Source organism: Vigna unguiculata, chromosome 10 (genome assembly GCF_037176805.1).
Source record: "Vigna unguiculata cultivar grain cowpea cultivar isolate G323 ecotype 2 chromosome 10, ASM3717680v1, whole genome shotgun sequence".
In the NCBI taxonomy this organism is placed as follows: Eukaryota; Viridiplantae; Streptophyta; class Magnoliopsida; order Fabales; family Fabaceae; genus Vigna; species Vigna unguiculata.
In genome coordinates this window covers 11,374,456-11,395,043 of record NC_140801.1, presented here as the reverse complement: position 1 = coordinate 11,395,043, position 20,588 = coordinate 11,374,456, and positions in this window count along the sequence as shown.

The window sequence follows — 20,588 nt, the reverse complement described above, 5'->3', positions numbered from 1 at the left end:
TTTAATGATTGGTGTATTGAATTTCCAGAAATTGACGATTTGATGAGTGTTGTATGAACTCTGTGGAGTATGTGCATATAGAAACATGTTAGGATGAAGGTATGTATCGTAAAATCAGAATATTTGGGTGTGGTGCAGTGTTGGAAATTCTGGGTAGAACCCAGATTTATATGCACCGCCTGGCGGCGCATGAACTGCCGCTAGGCGGCCTGACAGTGCTGTGTATTTTGGTTGATTTGTATGGATTTTGTGGGGTTGGCTATATAGGTAGAAATTCATTATAATATATACATGTCGAAGATGGAAAATTAGATGAAGGTGGTCTGTTAGGGATCAAGGAAGGGTAGAGGTAGTGAAGGTGGGAAAAGCGTTATAATATAAGGGAGGATGTAAATATTTCTGATGTATGTGCTAAGGTAGATTCCAGAAAATATACTAAAATAGTAAAAAGGGAAGTGTGAATTAGCATGTGGCATTTTCTTGTTAACGAGGTGGTATGATAATAAAGGAGAAGAAGGGCAAGTGCAAAGGGGTGAAAGGAAAATCATGTTAGTAACATGTAGGGATACATGACAATCTGCTTGTTGAGTGTTGTAAATATTCTGCTACATTGTTGGTGTATTTTGAGGAGTGTGTGCAATCTTGGTGATTTAAACTTTACATAATTGGAAAGGTGTGTATGCGTTCTTAGTGATAGAACTGTGGTTGGTGTGTCATAATTTTTTTATAGCTTTGTGTGCTGTATGATGTGAGGTTCATTGGGATCTGTATCAGTGCCAAGATACCAGTAGCAGTGTGCCACTAGTATAGCGCCTGACGACGTGAGCGAGCCGCCAGGAGGGCGGGAATTAAATCAGTGACAGTGGTCACAGCGGGAACTGGGCGCCTGGCGGCGGGTGATGGCTCCGCCAGGTGGTGACGACGGAGCAGGGCGCCTGGCGGCGTGGTAGTGCCCGCCAGGCGGTGGCGGTACTATGGGGGTACTGTAAGCACGTGGCGCCTAGCGGTGTGTGATGCCCGCCAGGCGGTTTGGAGCTAAGTTCCACCTAGCAGCGTGTGATGCGCGCCAGGCGGTTTTGGTTTAGTGATAGTGCGCGAGGAAAGGTTTCTACACATCTTTAGGTGAGGTACATGATGCGAGGCTTGACTAGGGGTCCAGTTACGAGTGTAACCCGTATTGGAATAACACGTGACCATGGCAGGTTGTAGCCTGGTGGTTTAGGAAGTCCAGTGGAGTGTGCGAGTTGTGGCTCGTACGGCGAGGTTCGGGTGATTGCCCTCTTCAGAGTGATTCTGATAGAGTTTTGGTAGTCTGGAACAGCTACAAACTTTATGTTTGTTTCGTGGATATCCACTTGGTGTCACGGTGAGATGCATTGACAATGTTATTCCCACGTGTGGACTATCAGGTGGTGGCCTGTAGTCGGAGGGGCGAGTGGACACTCGTGCAGCGAAGATCGATCATTGTTCTCACTTAAAGAGTATAGAATGGATAGACGTCTAAAGGCATGTGCTAGAAGTGAAGTTGTGAAAAGAAAAGGGGGAAAGAGTACTAACTCGGGTTTACTATGTTAATATAGTATTTAATCATTATATTGTTGATTTTATTTAAATGAGCTCACCCTATCTGTGTGTGTGTGGCGATGATCATGTAACTTGTTACATGGGAGCAGATGTTGATGCAGGTGAGCAGGCAGATGCTTGAGACAGAGTGGGGATATTCTTTAGGATTTTATCACTAGATACTATGATGTACTATGGAATAAATTGTAAAAGTTTTAGACATTTTATTAATAATATGAACGATGCGACCCATTTTCCTTATTTTGTACTGGCGCGTTGAATTTGTAAATTTAAATTTTTCCCGCGTTTTTGGAAATTGGTGATAAATAAATGAGGTTGTTAATTTATTTATATTTTTATTTATTTTAAAAAGTAATTTCCGGCTAGGACGTTACATTTGATTATTTGTGCAGGTGGGTATTTGACCCTAGAGGAAGACCTCCAAAATCTTTAATAATAAGAGATTGGCCTCTTCCAATATCCAAATCCCATTTTAGTAGAATTTCTAATTTATTTTTTATTTTAGATATGTGTCTCTGATTTATGTTTGTGTTTGTGCGTAGGAACTTCTAGAATTTAGGTCGAATTCTCTCTAAACAGGGGAGAATGATAAAGAATCTTCAAGTGAGACAAATTTGAGGACAATTTCTTTTTAAGAAGGAGGGTATGATAGAAAACTATTTCCTAAACTTCAAGTTGTACAAATTTGAGGACAAATTCTCTTCGAGAATGAGGGAATGATAGAGGACTATCCCAAGATTCCTTACAAGAAGAACTTGAAGATGAACCTTTGGGTTTTCTTTTAGAAATTAGTTATGTTCTATATTTTTGGGCTTTGGACTTTCTTTTATAAATTAGTTTATGTTTTTATGTTTTTGGGCTTGGGCCTTCTTGTAGGGTTCTCATGTTTTCTTAAAATTATGTGCCTATATATAGAGGTATCAAAAACTAATGTAGACATTTTTAGTCATATATTAAGGAGTTCTCTTTGTTCTTGGCTTAGGCCTCTAGTTCTTATCAAAGATTAACATCTTTGTGGCAAATCTTCACTTGACTTATCAATTTGCTAGATTGTGGCGTCCTCCATATTTGTCTTATTCCGCGTTCTTCTCTGATTTCGTGTCGTGCCTCTTGAGGATTCAAACTCAGAAATGATCGTACTCTTTCCTTGATAGGATCGTATCAAGGAATAATTAATATGAAAATCAAAACTTTAGCTTGAACCGAACTTTAGCCTAGCGGTGGCAATGTGGGGTTGGCCCAACAGGTCGACCTATCAAAAAACTGCGGGGCATGCCGAGAGATTGAGCTCGTTGGCCCCCAAAATTGACCTGCATAACCTGCAACCCACGCGAGTTGGATCGCAGCCTGCATAAAAATACTTGCACTTGTGTAAATTGGTTACTTTCCTTCTAGATTTTTGCATGAATGTTCTGAATTCTTGTATGAGTGGAAAAGACAAGTGTTATGTATTGTTGTATTTTTGAATATGCTAAAATTTGAAGAATACATCATCATGTATGTCAAAGTATGAATATGAATATGATGAAAATGTTGAATTATCAATTTATCATCCAACTCACCAAAGTCTTTGCTGAATTTTTTGAACTTGTTAAAGTTTTCCAATTTGTTGAACATTGAAAGCCTTATCATAAGATTTTTTTGTTTAAAAAAGGTGGGTTGGCCCGTAGGCCCGCAAGCCCAAACTTATGCGAGGCATGCCACACTTTTTAACCAGCATTTTACGGGCCAAGTGTAGAGTAGGCCTAAATGGGTCGTGCTAGCCCGCATTGTCACCCTTACTTCAGCTTGAGCTCGTCTGTCTAAACCTTCATCCAAGGTCAGCCTATCTTGACCTTATGCTCGAATCAACTATTCCTGACCTTCGATCCAGGCTAGTCTTTATCGACCTTCAATCGGGAACGACTTGTCTCAACCATTTACCTAGGCAAAACTTCATGACCTTAAGTCCATGCACGATGAAGCTAACCCTAGAAGATTATCAGCATGGGCCAATGGCTTGGCCCAATTTTTTTTTATGTCTTTAATTCTTAGATAAATATATAGGTATGTTTTGTGGTGTAATTAGTAAGTGTCTTGGGCTTGTATTCTGACCCACATTTTTAATTGTCATTTTCATATTTTTCCATGTATTTTCAATTTAGGCCACGAAGCATCTAACTAAACCAATAAGATGGTCAACCAACGTCAGCAACTCATTATTTCTTCCTTTTACGTGTGACACCTTCAGCGTTCATTAGTGGACTAGCTTCGAAGCTTCGTTTTGCATCCAGCGTGCATCCAACATCTGAATCAAACCCATGTTTCCACCAATTTAAGTCGAGTTTCAATATCACCTCAGTGGCCCAATCTCATCCAGCAGCTACGGTTCGTCTCCAAAGAGGGTTGCGCCTCTTAGAGTTTAGGGTGCTTGTCCATTCCTTAGGCACACAACCCCTTAGCTGTTAGGGTTTCTTGCTCACAAGGAACATTCAAACCTTATAGATGTTAGGGCTTTTGCTTGTTCACATTTTCCATTCCTTTGTACATGGCAGCTTTGTCGTTAGGTCCCTTCCCTTTCACGACTGCCTTCTCCTACTATAAAAGGCAGGCCATTCATTTGTAAAACCTAGCTTTGAAGAATAGAGAGTGGTTTATCCTCCATTTGTCAAGCTCATCTTCGAGTTGAGGTTTTTACCTCCCAAGTTTCTGATTTAGTGAGAATCCCAGAGGTTCCCCACTACAACGAGAGAGAATCGTTTTGTCATCGATTAAGTCTTTCGCTATTAATGAGTTGATCTTCTCCGAAGGATCGAGATCTAACAACCTCGCGTGGAATTTATTCGAGTTTCACCAAAGTCAACGTCATCATACCTTCAACCTAGGATAACGAGTTTTGACCTTCAACCCCGAATAGCCTGTCCCGACCTTCAGTTAGGGAGGAAATGATGTGAAATGCATCATTACCCAAATGAAGGAGGATTAACGCGTCACTTTGTTTTAGTTTCTAAGTAATTAGTTTGTTTAAATAATGACCCAATCCTTTGTAAAATTGGTTGACCAAATTATGTTTTGAGTAAATCAGTTAATGAGCTTTAGTTTGTTTTTATTTTCAAGTTGTAATAAGGGCCCATTTGGAAACTTAGGAACCATCCTTAGGAAGACCAAAAGTAAAATGCATTCTTGAATGCTTTTGGGTGACTTTTGGTTGCCAAAATTTCAATTTCCATCAGCCATTGAGTAGTGGGATAATTATTAGCTTAAGTGGGAAGTAATTGCAATTAATGGGTCTTTTGTAATTCTGTATAAGTTGAACTAGTTTTATAAATGAAAACAAGTTGGGTTTCATTCAGAAATATTAGAGTTTATTTCTTCTAAGTTCTTAAGTGATTCAAGAACCCCTTGGTTGTATCAAAGGATTTTCCCACCCTTTGTATGTTTCCTCCCATGGAAATAGTGATTCTTTCCTTCCATGTTTTCATATTCACCTTTTCTTCTTTCTTCAACAAAATTCAGAAAAAAAACCTTATTCAACCCATATTTATCTCGTGGTCATAACTCTCGTTCTACTTGCCTAAAATTAGTGTTTCTTAAGCCTAAATTATAGTTCAGAATGTAAAATGTCACCCTGTTATGGAATCGCATCAATTGGAGTTCTACATCTTGAGATATTGACGTTCCCACAACATTTTTCAGACTGGAATTTCAACCTTTTTCTATTCCACATTTTCACTAATTTTGTCATGTTTCCTACAAGGTTCTAACCCTAAAGATCCTAAGTCATCCCGTGTGCAAATGAGGGTTCAAATCAAGAAATGTCTCACCTTCAACCTAAGCTAGATAGTCTCGACCTTCGGCCTAGAATGATCCATCTCGACCTTTGGTGCAGGCTAGCCCGACTCGACCTTTGGCCTGACCCATCTCAAGCATTATCTTGACCCGACCCTGCTTGAGCTTCTACCTACCTGAACACGACCTTTGATCTGACCCGGTCCATCTCGACCTTCGACTTGACACTACCCATCTTGACCTTCATCCCAAGATCACTCGTCTCAACCTCCAACCTAGGATGAGTCGTCTAAATTTTCGGCATAAACGGATCGTCTCAATCTTTGGTTTGCATTGCCTGTCTCGACCTTTGGCCTAACACGTCTCAAGCTTCATCATAATTGGCATTGTCATGTTTTATTTTTTGTTTATTTTTATCTTGTATTGTTATTTTATTATTATCTTTTCAGATATTTTAAGTTTTATTTAATAAATCTGGAAAAGATAAATATTTGGTGTATATTTTGTAGATAAGTGGAAATCTCAGATTTAAGAAGATTATCAACAAAATTAGTGGAGATTATTGAATATTAATAGAATATATCAAAAAAATTAGTTATCCATCGAGTTAGTTACTTCAATTACAAATCAGAGTATTTTGAAGAATATATCAAAAATATGGAATCTCTGAAGATTAAAAGATTTATGTTCATGATATTCAATTACAAAATCAAGTACAAAGTTGTAGACCTAGTCCAATTTGAAAAATCTATAAATAAGGGGTTTGACAAAGGTTAAAGACAACAACCCTTCAAGCACAAAAGAAACCCCTTTTCGGGGAAAAACCCCTTTTTGTAGGGAGAGGGAAATAAGGTAGAAGCGAATTCAGAAGGCTAAAGGCATTCATCTTCATCATTATTCTAGTATTCAGAATGTTAAGGAGTAACTAAGCTCCCTTATTTATAGGGTTAGGTGTAATGTAATCTTAACTCTTTGTGAATTTTACTATTTAATATAACTTTTTTCCATCACTCTTGTGTTCTATTCTTGTTTTAATTGCAAGATAATTTTTTATTGCATATTTGTGAGTCTCTAACTATTGGATACGATATTAGAACCTAAACTAAAGTAGAAAACTAATTTATTGTGCATCTAGACATAGAGTATATCATTAGTCATTCATAACATCATAATTTTGATCATTAATGCGAACTTATTATAAAAATTTCAAAGACATTAGGGTTTTTATTATTCAAGTTTAGACTTGTCGCTAAGACAATAGGACTTTTAAATAAGGTGTGAATGCTAGAGTAGGACTTAGAAGAATGTTTTTTTGGTGGTTTTGCTTTGAATTCGATAATGAAACCCAATCCTAGTGCAACCTTTATCAAATGTTGTTGCACACCATATGTTTGATAAAAATACAGAAAAGAGTTTAAATTTTGTTTTTGTGAAAGTTGTTGTCTAATAGAGTTATGAATTACAAGAGTTGCCAACTGTTTCACAAGTCTCTTGGAAAATGATACTTGGACTTTCCACTTTATTACTTGTACGATTTGGTGCACTTTCCAATTCCGTAACACTTTTGGCCATCTAAAATATTATTCAACAGATTGAATAAAAGTTTTAACTTGTTCAATATGTTAGCTCACAAACTATAAAGCATGAATTTTCGGAGTGAAGGGAGAGAGATTTATTTTTAGCGTGAAATCATTTCGATACTTCTTGAAAATCTTATTCTCTCTAAACTTCTGATGGAACTGTTTATTATCATCTTTGAAGGTTTCGAGCTATGGTTGCTCTTGGTTTTAGCTTGGAAGAGAGGTTCTTGGTTGGCTAAGGAGAGCCACCATTGAGGTTTAATCTCTCTTAAGCTTTTATGGTGTTCCTGGTGAAATTTCAGGTCTGCAAGAAAGGTTTTTGCTATGTTGTGTGAGGTTCTTGTGGGATTCAAGAGCCTTGGTGTGTTGTTTTGTTTTTCAAAAGTGTAATCTTGTGAGGATTTTGTAAAACTTTTGAAATAGAGGAAAGCCAGACTCAGGTTGCCTTGACTAATTGGATGTAGCTCAGTTACGAGTTAACCGGTATAAAAATATGCTTAAATTGGTTTAACTTTTGGATCTTAATTTTTTCTTTGTTAAAATCATAAAGAAAATCAACTCAATCAATCTTTCTATGTAATTTCTACATGTTTGTATAATTTGTTGATAAAACATTGCTTCTGCTGTTAATTGAAATTAATCTTGAATGAGAAATTAATCCGATTTAAAATTTTGTGTTAAATTATGCTTATATTTTTTACTTTTAGTAATTCAATCTATTTATCAAGTTTTTTAATCTGTTGAATTATGCTTATTTCTCTAAATATTCAATGTTACTACTTTTAATCTACTGACTTTGTTGATTCACTCATAAAAATCATTGGAAATACAATGCTTTATGTTGATACTTAATCAACTGCATTAAAATTGCTCCGATTGCATAAACTGAATTAATATAACAATCATGCACAAATTAATTGGATGATTTTGCACTTAATGTGTTGATATATAAATATCACACATTTGTATTTGCATTTGCATTCATCATAAATAGTAAAAGGAAAACCCAATTCAATATGCTCTGACGCCAATCTCGTCGTGCTCTATCAGAGGAGGAACACTTTATTATTCCCCCTCCAAATTCTCCAATTAATGACCATCAAAGTAGATTGGAGGCATGGGTTAAAGGAAATGAGGACAAAATTCAGGTGTTCCCGGTTGAGATGACCAGGAAACAAATTAACATCTCTAAAATTGTTTGACTTTCTTGGCTCAAGGCTGAGAATTTTGATGGTTCGCAAAGGCAACTTAAGCACAAAAGGTTGAAGACCTTCTTGGAGCTCTCAGACAAGACCTATTCTGACTTAGTGAAAGTTTTTTTCACCAACCTTCAGTTCAGCAATGGTGTTCTCAAATTAATCATGAAAGGTGCGGAGATGGAGATCTCAAATAAAGCATTGAAGAAGGCTACTGGCCATGATTTTCACAAAAATTATGGTACCACTTGGGAGAAATCATTTAACTTTGAATGAAGGTGACTTAGTGCTCATGTATTGTATCTAAAACAACATCTAAGTGGACTGGACTTTTTTTTTTCTACGTGATCATATGATGAAGGCAAAAAGGCTAACTAATTTCAAGCTTCCCTGTGTTGTGTTAATCTCCAAGTTCATTAAATACGCTGGTATTGATATGAAGTACGAACTTAAAGATTTAATTGGTACCTTAATCATGTTTCCTGCCTCAATCTGCAAAGATGAGATTCTCAAAGGTCAACAATTTCTGGACAGCAAGAGGTTATCAAGCAGCAGTTGAAAACAATGATGGAGAGGTTGGTCTAAGTGGCACTAATCAAGAGGATGAAGAGCAAAATATTGTAGAACCAATGGAGATTGTTCCCTACTACCCACTAGAGGATATAGGTCTTGCTTATTCACCATTTCAAAGGATTGTTCTGAATAAACTGTGTGAGGTTAATGTAGTACAAGATAAGCATCACAACTTTTGCGATGTGAGGTTCCAAGAGTTGGATGAACAGATCCATAATGTTCATGATCTTTTGGCCACGTTCTACCACAAAGACTATCCTTAGGATGACTGATTGGCTTGGCTTTAGGATCATGCATTGCATTTTTTGATGTATTTTTGCATTTCCACGAGTTCTGTTAGTTTTTTAGTTGGTTGTTTTTCATTTTAAATTGGTTGATCGTATCAGTTTCTTAATATTTTAATTTCATTTTTTGTTATTGCATATGTCAATTTTTTTCTCTTCATATGAATGAAACAATGGTATTATTCTATTTTTGCTCTATTTTTGTTTGATGAATCCAAAGGGGGAGAAAAACTAAACAATATTGAGCTAGACCTAATTAAAATAAAAATCATGCTATGTGATAGGGGGAAGTAATCGTGATATACAAATATTGTGTTATCTTGTATATGTTGGTTTTGTCATTGTTTTTTAGATCCTCAAGCTTGATAGTTATGAGAACATCAATGGAATAATGGATGTTGGCTTCATCAAATCAAAGGGGGTTTGTTAGCAAAAAATAATTTTAGTGCATAAAAATTTGATTAAGATGTGAAGGATTGATGAACATATGAAGAATTGAATTTTGGTTTATTGATATGATCAAGCTTATAGTGGACATTAAACTAGACTACATGCAAAAAGACCATTTGACATAAAATAAGAGGTTAAGTATCCTTTTAGTCCTTGTACTTACATGCGAAATTGGAATTTGTCCATGTAAGACCCGAGAAAATTAAATAATTAAATAAATAATTATTTAATAAATGCGAGTAGTAGGAGCTTTTATGACATTTAATACAAATTTTTGTGACGTGAAAAAGTACTAGGTCAAGCTGTTGAGAGTATTTTGATTGTGTGATAGGACTTGGGTTTGATTCCTATGTATGCCAATTGTGTGTTGTTTTAAATGGTGCATTTCTTTTTATGTTTTATATTGAATGGGAATAGTCATATTGTATTCCTAAAATTTTAGGAATTGGTTGAACTGGTTATGCTTTGACTTTGTAATTGCAGGGTTGTGTGTTCAAACCTTGTTCAAAACGAAATTTACCACTTTATTTTTGCTAATATAAGTGTAGTCTAAATGTGAAAGGGTGGGGAAACCCTAAAGACAATGGATAGCCAAGGTAGGCTGGGAAAACCACCCACAATGGTCTTTGAAAGGCAATTATAGACATTTAAAAAGCCATTTTTCATTTTTATGCCATTAACCATAATTGAGGACATATATAAAGGGCAAAATAAGGTAAGTAGAAGGTTTTGGAGACTGAAAAACCTAGAGAGCTGAGAGGAGGACGAAATTCAAGAGAGAAAAAGGCGAGTTTGGGTTGAGAGAAAAGCTGATTTTTTTTGGAAGAGCAAAGGAGGGTTCTTGGGTATCCAAAGCTAAGGTTAGAGGACCAATTGGAGCAAGGAATTTCCATGTTAGGGGAGCTCTTTTTTTATGTATATACATGACTGTAATAATTTCGTGTACTCAGTATTATGCGTGAATAAACTTATCTTCACCATAAAATTTTCGTGCTCTATGTGATTGGGTTGAGCTTTGAATGTTTTGATGTGGTATAAGTAAACCCTTATGGGATTGTATGAAAGTAATAAGGGTTTCTGCACTGTATGTGGGTTATGGTTCAATTTTGCATTTGGTACCAATTTAGGGTCTAAGTCATGTTCATAATACTGGTGTTATGTGATGAATTGCTTTGGTAATGTTGAATGTGGAATTTGGGCAATTGTGTTGGTGTCTACGTGCAGGTCAGGGAGAATGTTTGCTATTCTCGCTCAAGTGAGCAAGTCTCGCCTAGGCGAAAATAACTAAAACTCGAGTCTGGTGGTATTCGAGTATCTCGCCCAAGCGAGTGTGTCTCGCTTCGGTGAGAACTCATGAATACTTTGTGGTTCTGTTGAGCACCTCACTCAGGCGGAGAGCCCTATTTTGGGCGACGGGGCAACTCGCTCAAGCGAGTGGTTCTCGCTTAAGCGAGAAATCGTACATGGTTTTTGTGTTCTTTTTAACTTGCCGCCTAGGCGGGGATTTTGGTTTTAGACGAAGGGCGATCTCGCCTAAGCGAGAAGAGGCTCGCTTCAGCGAGACTTCGCATTAAGCCATTGTAACATGCTTGCTTAGGCGAGAAGGTTTAGCTTAAGCGAGACAGGCCTGGTCGCTTGAGCTAAGGCTTCTAGCCTAAGCGAGTTTAGTGCAATTTGTGTGCATTGTTTGTACGCATTGATGCGAACGTGGATCAGGGGATGTTGTGCCATGAGCGGATAGGTTCATGAATGGTGGTTAACACGTGATGATATGAGCGGGGAAGTTCATATCCAGTTACTCTCATGTCGGGATACGAGCGAGGTAGGTTCGTATGTTATGTGCTCACATTCGAGAGATGCTGCGTGCAGAGAGGTATGTAGTTGGTGGATCACGTGTGTTGGACTCTAGGCGGGCAGGTCCGTAGAGTAGGACTACGAGCGGGGAGGTTCGTAGAAGCAGGACCACGAGCGGGCAGGTTCGTGTGAGCATCAGAAATCCTGAGTCCATGGCTAACTATGTTATATGATGTGAAGGTTGAAAAGCCTTTGAGTATTAAGGACTTAGCCAATGTCTAATTTTAATAATATAGTTGGGAGTAATTATATTATTGAATTGTGTTTTTATTTATTTATTAAGCTCACCCTTTTTCTTTGTGATTGACGATGATCGTGTAATTCTTTACACAAGAGTAGTTGATGATACAGGTAATGTTGCTGATGTTTGAGACGAAGATAGGGGCTAGCTTGGGACAGAGCTAGGAATTTTATTATGTTTTTATTAATTTATCAGAAGTTTGGAAATTGTAATAAGACTATTACTTAACTTTAATTAAATTTTGACACCCTGAACGATGTTTTAAATTTTCCCGCGGTTGGGAATAATGAAACTATGAGGTTATTTTATAAATTATTTATTCATTTATTTTTAATTAAGTAATTTCCAGTAGGGATGTTACAGTCCCTCCCTCAAAGTTCGTACAAAATTCATCCTTGTACTTTAGTAATGCATGAAATTCGTCATTCAGAACAGACGACGTTAATTTTTAGGTGATGTGTCTAATGGTCATGTTAACTTGACTGACATGTCTGAACAGGTGACAGCTGCGTGACTGACATGAGTAATTTATAAAAAAATTTATGTTTTTAAAATTTAGAAAACACTTAACATTTCAATAAATATTTAATTTAACTAACTTATATTAATTTTAGAAAAATGTTAAAATTTTAATATTAATAAATTATTTTTAGTTCAAAATTAATTTTTATAATTCTTATTATTTAACACTTATATAATGTAATAATCAATTAATTAGTTCAAACGACTATTTCTCTAAGTATGTTTTTAGTTTCTGTATTTATATGTGACATTGGAATTCATTTATCTCCCTCAAAGTTTATATAAAATTTGTCCCTATACTTTAGTACAATAAACATTCGTTTAAGTCCGAATTTTGATCTTGAAAGTTTGATGCGGACTTAATTGGGATGCAGACTTATGAAATTTTAAGAATCATATTACAATATGAAATATTAGGGGTCATATAATTACAGTATGGAATATTACGGAGGTTGAGAATTTGTAGAGATTGTAAAAATATGAGAGATATGATATATATGATAAATATAAGAGCTATGTTACAGGACAAACATGTTATTTTATTTTATTCATATTCTCTTTATATATAACAAAATCTAACAGAATATAAAATATAAGTAATTAGTCTGCACGAAGTTGAAGTTAACCAATGCGATGTTATCTTCAAATCATTAGAAAATGTTATCAACCTTGATGTCAATGTGAGTGAGTTGAAATATTCTCCTTATTTATCATTAGTTAAATCAAGTTATGAGAGTTCTTTAACTTTCGTCGCATTTTACAAAATGGTCAATCGAGTGAATGAATCGAAAATATTCGTTAAATGACTTTAAATGTTATTTTTTTCTAAAAATAAAGTCACTAAATTATCCGAAAATTTTCCCCTTTCAAATGCGGATTTATGCGAGATGTGGACTTAAATAAGTGCATATTTAAGCGAATGTTTACTATAATGCATGAAACACGTCCTCCAAAACTAAAAGAAAAAATATATATAAAAAAAGAAAATGAAAAATAAAATTAAATGTGTTTGGCACATGTTCTGACATGTCATTCCAATCAGCATGATTCATGACTCAAGCATTGATCAAAATTTTCAACTGTATCTATAGAAGAAAATAGAAAACAATGTATGTGTTATCCACACATATATGAAGATTCTAAATAATAAAAGAAACTAATTTCTATTATCTTTCTCCAAAGTTACAATTTTTTATTGAAAAAAAATAAGTTCTTTTTAAGTAAATTTTAGTAAACACTCAATACCCGAGTAGACTTTTCAAGCGTCACTTGTTTTGGAGGACGAAATCCATGCATTTAAACTACAGGGAAAAATTTTATATGAACTTTTGGTACGAATTACAAATTCGCATGTAAGTACATGTACTAAAAACATACTTATTCCTTTTAGTTTTTTCTTTTTCCTTATATTTATATATATATATATATATATATATATATATATATATATATATATATATATATATATATATATATATATATATATATATATTGGCTCTAGATGACGTATTCCATGTATTACTATATTATAGAGACGTATTTTATATGAACTTTGAGAAAGAGAGACGAATTCCAATCTTACGTATAAACATATGAACTAAAAACTATTTGTATATTCACTGAATGTAGATTAAATTATTTTAAAAATTATATCTTTTAAAAATTGCTGACCAGTTTGACTTGTTGACCAGTTTGACTGTGCAATGAGAAGATGACACGTGGGGCAGCAAAGCTGGTCAAATCTGGTCAAACAGTCAAAGACTGGTCAAAGGAGAGGGGTTTAGTTGCAAATATTGATATTTTTGGATGTCTCTGCAAATTTGGACTACAGGATTAAAAATGGCTTTATTGAGAAAATTAATGCAAATATTATTTGTTAATAATTTATCAGATATCTTTAAATAATTAATTTATTTAATTATATCATAAATTATTAACCAAACTATATTTGTCAAATAGTTTAGATCTCTCCAAATATCTTTGAATATTTATCTTTATCTTTATTTTAAAAGATATCTGAGAGGTTTTAGCAACCGAAAAGCCCAGTCCAAATCCTATATAAAGAGACTAAGGGAGAAGTAGAGGAAGGACAAGCTCGGCACGTCGGAATTGAGGAACCCTTAGGGGGACCTAATTTCTTTCTCTCTCTTTTCTTCTCTCTTTATTTTGCATTCATGGAGTTCTAAACTTCTTGGGTTGATTCCATTGTAATTTCTTAATTGGATTTTGAGGTTAGATTAATTAATTTGTTTGTTCTTTTTATTATTGTTGAGGTTTTAATTCATTTATCTTTGAATCACGTAAAAAGTAAGGATTTTAAATTTATATGCATGTTGATCATATGAGTTCAAGGGTTTTTAAATTTAATTGAGACTTTACTTTGATTTTATTTAGAAACTTTCATGTGATTGAATGAGTTTTTACCAATAATTGAGACTTTACTTTGATTAAAGGTATTTACTCTAACTAAAATTAAATGAGACTTTACTTTGATTAATTAAGCTTTTTATTTGGTGAGGAGATAAAAGAATAGACATGATTAGGCATAGTAAATTTGATTGAGACTGTACTTTGGTTGAATTTACTATGGGTAATCTAAAAAGTTCTCACTTTTAATTGAGACTGTACTTTGGTTAAAAGTAAGAACGCCAACAAATTAATTGAAACTTTACATTGATTAATTTGTAAATCTACAACAATAATTAATTGAGCAATAATCTTTAGATAGCCGATGATGAATCTATTTTGGAAAAGCAATGGAATTAATCTATTTTCTTTACTATTTTTTCTATCTTTATTTTATCTTTTTATCTTAATCCTCCCATATTTTTATTATTTTATTTGACTAACTCTTTTGTGTAGAATTTCTAAGAACTAATTTGTTAAAAATCAATTCCGTGTTCGTTGGGAGACGACATTGGGTTACTTTACCCTATCTATTTTGTTGACTACTATCTTAGCAATACTGACGTTGCTATAGTTTAGTAGTATTAATTAGATCGCATCAACGACAACGTTATCAGGAGGGATGAATTATAAGTTTGCATGTCTAGTGTCTAGTTGCAAGTAACATATTTGATCAGCTAAAATATTATTCAATTAGCTAATTTCGAGTTAAGTGAAATCAACAGATTGAAAAAAAAAATCAACCTGTTCAATTTGTCAGTGGTATAAAGCCTGAATTTTCAAAGTGAGTGGAGAGAAATTCATTTCCAACGCGAAATTAGTTTATTTCTTCGGAAAATCTCATTCTCTTTGAACTTATCAATGTTGGAACTGTTTTTGATCACTTTGAAGGTTTGAAGTTGTGATTGCTCTTAGTTTGAGCTTGAAGAGAGGTTCTTGGTTGTTTAGGAAAATCCACCATTAAGGTTTGATCTCCTTTAATCTTTTGTTGTGTTCTTGGTGGAATTCGAGGTTTGTAAGAAAGGTTTTTGTTGTGCTGTGTGAGGTTCATGTGGGATTCAAGAGCCTTGTTGTGTTGTTTTGGTTTTCAAATGTGTAATCTTATGAAGATTTTGTAAAACTTGAAATGGTAGAAAGTCAGGCTCAGGTTGCCTTGACTAACTGTATGTAGCTTAGTTATTAGTGAGCCAGTATATAAATGTGCTTGCATTGGTTTAATTTTTTTATCTTAATTTGTTCTTTGTCAAAATCATCAAGAAAATCAACTTAATCTTTCTTTGTAATTTCTACATGTTTGTACAATCTATTGATAAAATAGTGCTTCTGCTATTAATTAAAAGTAATCTTCATTGAGAAATTAATCATATTCAAAATCTTTTGTTAATTGAGGCATATTTAATGTGAGTAATTCAATCTATTGATCCTGTTTCTTAATCTATTGAATTGTCTTTATTTCTCTAAATACTCATTATTAGTATTTTTAATCTATCAACTTTGTTTTTAATTATTTAAAATGTATGATTTAGAAATGGTAGATTGCTAAAAATTTGGTTAATTAGATTTAAACAAAAGATTTTCACAATTATAAAACTGAATTTTTTGAAAGAGCCAATTCAACCTTCCTTCTTGGCTAAACACTTCATTTACTTCTTACAATTTCTACTAGGCCTTGGTCCCTAGCCGATAATGCTGACCACTTCTTCCAATCCGCAAGTACTATCATCTAATGATGAAGAAATGGAAGAAGTCAATTAAGGATTGAAAAGGGGGATAATTACATTTGAAGAGCTAGTGAGGAAAATTGTAAAGGGGAAATAAAAGTTAACGGGGAGTAATCAAACTAAATGAGGATCACGGGAACCAACGCTTAGGAGGATTACAAAGAAGAAGATCAAGTTCAAGACAAGCATGAAGAAAAAAAGAAAGATCCTACCACTATTTTACTTTCTATATCACTTTGTTCTTATGCTTGACTTGTAAATAGATTGAGTTATAAAGTTTGATGGTTTTATTTAACAAATGTTTAAAAATTTTGCACTATAATTACTCTATCTCATGGCCTAAACCACTTGTTGTAAATTATGATGAATTTGTACTAGAATAAACTAATATAAACTAATGAGTTCAACATATGATTCAACAATAGATCATGTAATACACAAGTGTTTCAATTGACAGACGATAAATATTGTACAATCTTGTTTTACATTTGACAAAGCATGAATATGCTCAGCACATAGAATTAAGCTAAGCTTGTACTACACAAAAATATAGACATGCTTATTCTATTGTAGGGAATGTTCATTCCTTTTGTCTCGGAAAGAGATTCATTAGCAAAAAACAAGTCATGCTAAAAAATCTCTTGGGTAAAGAGCTAAAGATTCTTTTCTTCATCAATTCCTTTATGTTAGCACCCTCAACCCTAGAAAGACTATCTGTTTCATACAACTCTACATTTAGACAAACTCAAGTAAACTCAAACTATCCAAAAAGACATAAGTAAATTCAACTTGATCCGCTTTTTCTAAGCCAAATGTGGGATGGGCTATCATGCATTGCCATCCCTTCAATATAAATGTTTTCCACACTTTCAATGCCTTCAAAAGAATGCCGGCTTCTCTTGGATTTCAAAACGTGGAAAGGTTTTCTTAAAACTAAAAGAGTATTTATCTAACCCTCCAATCCTAGGGATGTCAAAAAGGGACAAGCCCCTACAATTATACGTTATCATGATGGATGAAGTAATTAGTTTGACTCTGGTACAAAATGTTTATGGAGAACTGAAGCTAATGTTTATAAAAAATGTATTTCTTCTACCGTTGGTTTTGAGAGCCTTACTCTTGCATTAATGATCCAATTGGTCACCTGCACACAGGTAAGACAGAATCTTAAAGCAGAAAACAGTAGATTAATTGGTAAAAAGAATACAAGAAAGATAAATTTGCATTGAAAGCTAATTACAAAGTGAAGAAGCAGGAGCAGTAGAAGAAAGAACTTGAAGAACTTCATTGTCCAGCTCACTTTGTAGTCGATACAACCTTGCACTTCAGAGAAACTCTACTCTAATTGCTGGAAAATGTAAAGTGAAATTTCAGAATCTAAAAAGCTCTTTTGTTTCTCTGATATTTGTCTTTTATACGCTAACGTAGAAAGAAACCTATAAACTGGAATGAAAGGAATGAATGACAGTCTATAATAGCTCACCTTAACTGTCCCTAGCAAGTCAGAAGTGTGGGCATTCTATTTTATTCAAGACAGAAGTGTGGGTATTTTATTCAATGCCAGTTCTCAAAGCCAACTTAACATCTTCACAGGCTGATGCAGGTCATCACAGCTCTTCAATCTTGTTCAATGGAGTTGCTTACTGCTAATAGCAGGTTGCAACCTGGTCCAGCAATATCGTTGGCAGCTTCAAGCTTCAATTGCAAGCTTTTATATCAGGTCACGTGGAGGTGCAAATCTCATTGGCAGCTTCTTAAGCAAGTTGGTGGTCAAGAAACCCTGACCTTTGGCTGCAAGGGACTCTATCACTGTTGCCAAACCTTGAAGATCCTTCCTTCCTGTTGCTGATGTGAAAATGAGCTTTATTTGCAAACTGAAGTTGGTCAGTAATTGCATTCTTCAAGCATCTAAAATGTTTGTGCATGACTTTTATAGCCAAACATAAATAGGGAGCTGCATTGCTAGGCCTGAAACATACTCAAATGATGTTACTGCTGCCTGTAAACCTGTTCAGGATAATTGAACAACATGGAAATCCCAATGACAACACGTGAGCAATTCAACAAACATCTCATACTCACTAAAGCACCCCATAATGCCTCAAGTTCCTACCAAATACACATGACTCTAAGTCATTCAGATGTGAATCTCCACATCGTAAATAAATATATTTATACATTCTAAGAAGGAAAACAAATAAAATGAAAACCACATAACAGAACTATTCTTAAATCTCACAAACTTGTCAATTCCCTAGCCTTTGCATCCAATAACTTTGAACCTAAAAGACCTAATAGAGAATTGACAGAATATGCATTATATTGTTATCTAAATAGAGAAAGTTTCCACCATCAGAGAAATAATTTGGAACTACATCCATTAAAATTCATAGAGTTTCAAAGTTCCTTCTATCAGACCAATTACATCATGTTATTTCTTTCTAATTCTTTTCGCTCTTTCTTATATTTGAAAAATCAAGATAAAAAATTGGAAAATCCAGTTCATAAGGGCTGATCTCCGACGAGATGAATTGAAGGTTAAAATTCGAGTTTTGCAGAGAGCTGAATCGTGACTTTGAAAAAAAATGTATTATTAGGGTGAGAGATTCAGTACGCTGTTAGGGTTTAAAGTAAGCATAATGTAATATTTGGGTGAAAAATTTAACAGTTTGTGTTTCAAATTTTATTCTTTCTTCCTCATTACTGACCTTCTACTGCTTTATGCATCTTTGTTATATTCACGCAACAATGCACAAATAATTTGCTCCATTTAAGAAACTTTGCAGTGATTTAGTGTGACACAAGAAAAACATAAGTAGTGTTCTGCATCCTGGGCAGAAATCAAACATAAATGCACTGCATCGTATTATTAGTACGAAGTATTACATCAAAAAGTATTACATCAAACTAATGAACTAAAGAATAGTAACATGAACTGAAAGCAAGTGAATGTATCTTTCATCCTATATACCAATATAACAATGAAACTTAGTAAGATTCAATCCATCACAATAATCAAAGTCACGCCTGAAGAAAGTCAATTCTAGTTCTATGCATGAAAGAAAACAAAAATACACAATTAAAGGCTTAAGACTAACGAATCTGAAAACTTTATTTATTAAGATATACATTCACTACAATATTTCAAATGGATTATTTTCAGTGACTTGTTCCTACTGGAAACTGCAACTCCCTTATTTAGAGCTTGTGAGATGGAAACACTAAATTATAAAAAGATTTCAAATTAGAAGATACCTTTAAGCATTACGCCTACGCTGGTTGGTCAAAAACATTTTGATTCAGGATTTCTATATCTCCGGACATTTTAGGGAATCACTCGTGTACTACAAAGTTTGAAAAATCAAATTTGAACCAGTCTTCCAATCCTATGTTTGAAAAATCAAGGCGTGACCAAATGTCTCTGTCGTTGTCCTTTGTAAACCATTTGTTTTACAGGTTAACCCACCATTGGTTGAAATCACATTGTAACCAGGGATACATGAAGGTAGAGACACTACTTGTGTATCATATTGATTAGAATGAATTACGGGGAGTGTTCTGAAAACTGAATTAGTTGAACTATGTGGAGCAACAATGCACAAATACAAGTCAAAAAAAATTTTATTATAGTTTTGTATATAAAATATTTTAGTATTAATTATTTAATATTTTTTCTTTTATCAAACTTATAATTATTAGTTTTTTATAAATATAAATAATTAAAATTTCAAACAAAATGTTTTACTAATATTTTATATTAGTAACATTATTGTTAGATAGAATGACCTAATGAACACTTTTGAACTATGGTGAACAAATTAAAAATAGTACTCTTTCAAATATATATAGTTTTATAGAAATATTAAATAATATAATTTAAAAAATATACAATTTTTAATAATGTTAAAAAAATAAAAATATTTAATGGTTATTTTTAAATAGATCAGTTATTTTTTAATAAAAAGATGTCCAATTGTTCATTTTATTAAATAAATAAATTTTATTTATTTATTAAAAGGTAAAATTATTTAATTAAAAAATGAAAAAAAGTAGGTATAAAAATATGAATCTCATATATATATATATATATATATATATATATATATATATATATATATATATATATATATATTATAATTTTTCTTTGTAATTTTTAATCATCCTTAATTTTGGTATTTTTAACTCTTTCAAATATTCACTATTTTTTTCAACTTCATATATATGTGTTTTGTTTCATAAGAATATCCTAATGATGAAGTGCTCTGGTACCATTAAAACTAATAAAAAGAAGATTTGATCATAGTTTTATTTTCTCTATATCACTTTATTCTTATGCCTGATTTAAGTTATAAAGTTTGATGATTTATTTAACAAATGTTTACAAATTTTGCACTAAAATTACCGAATCT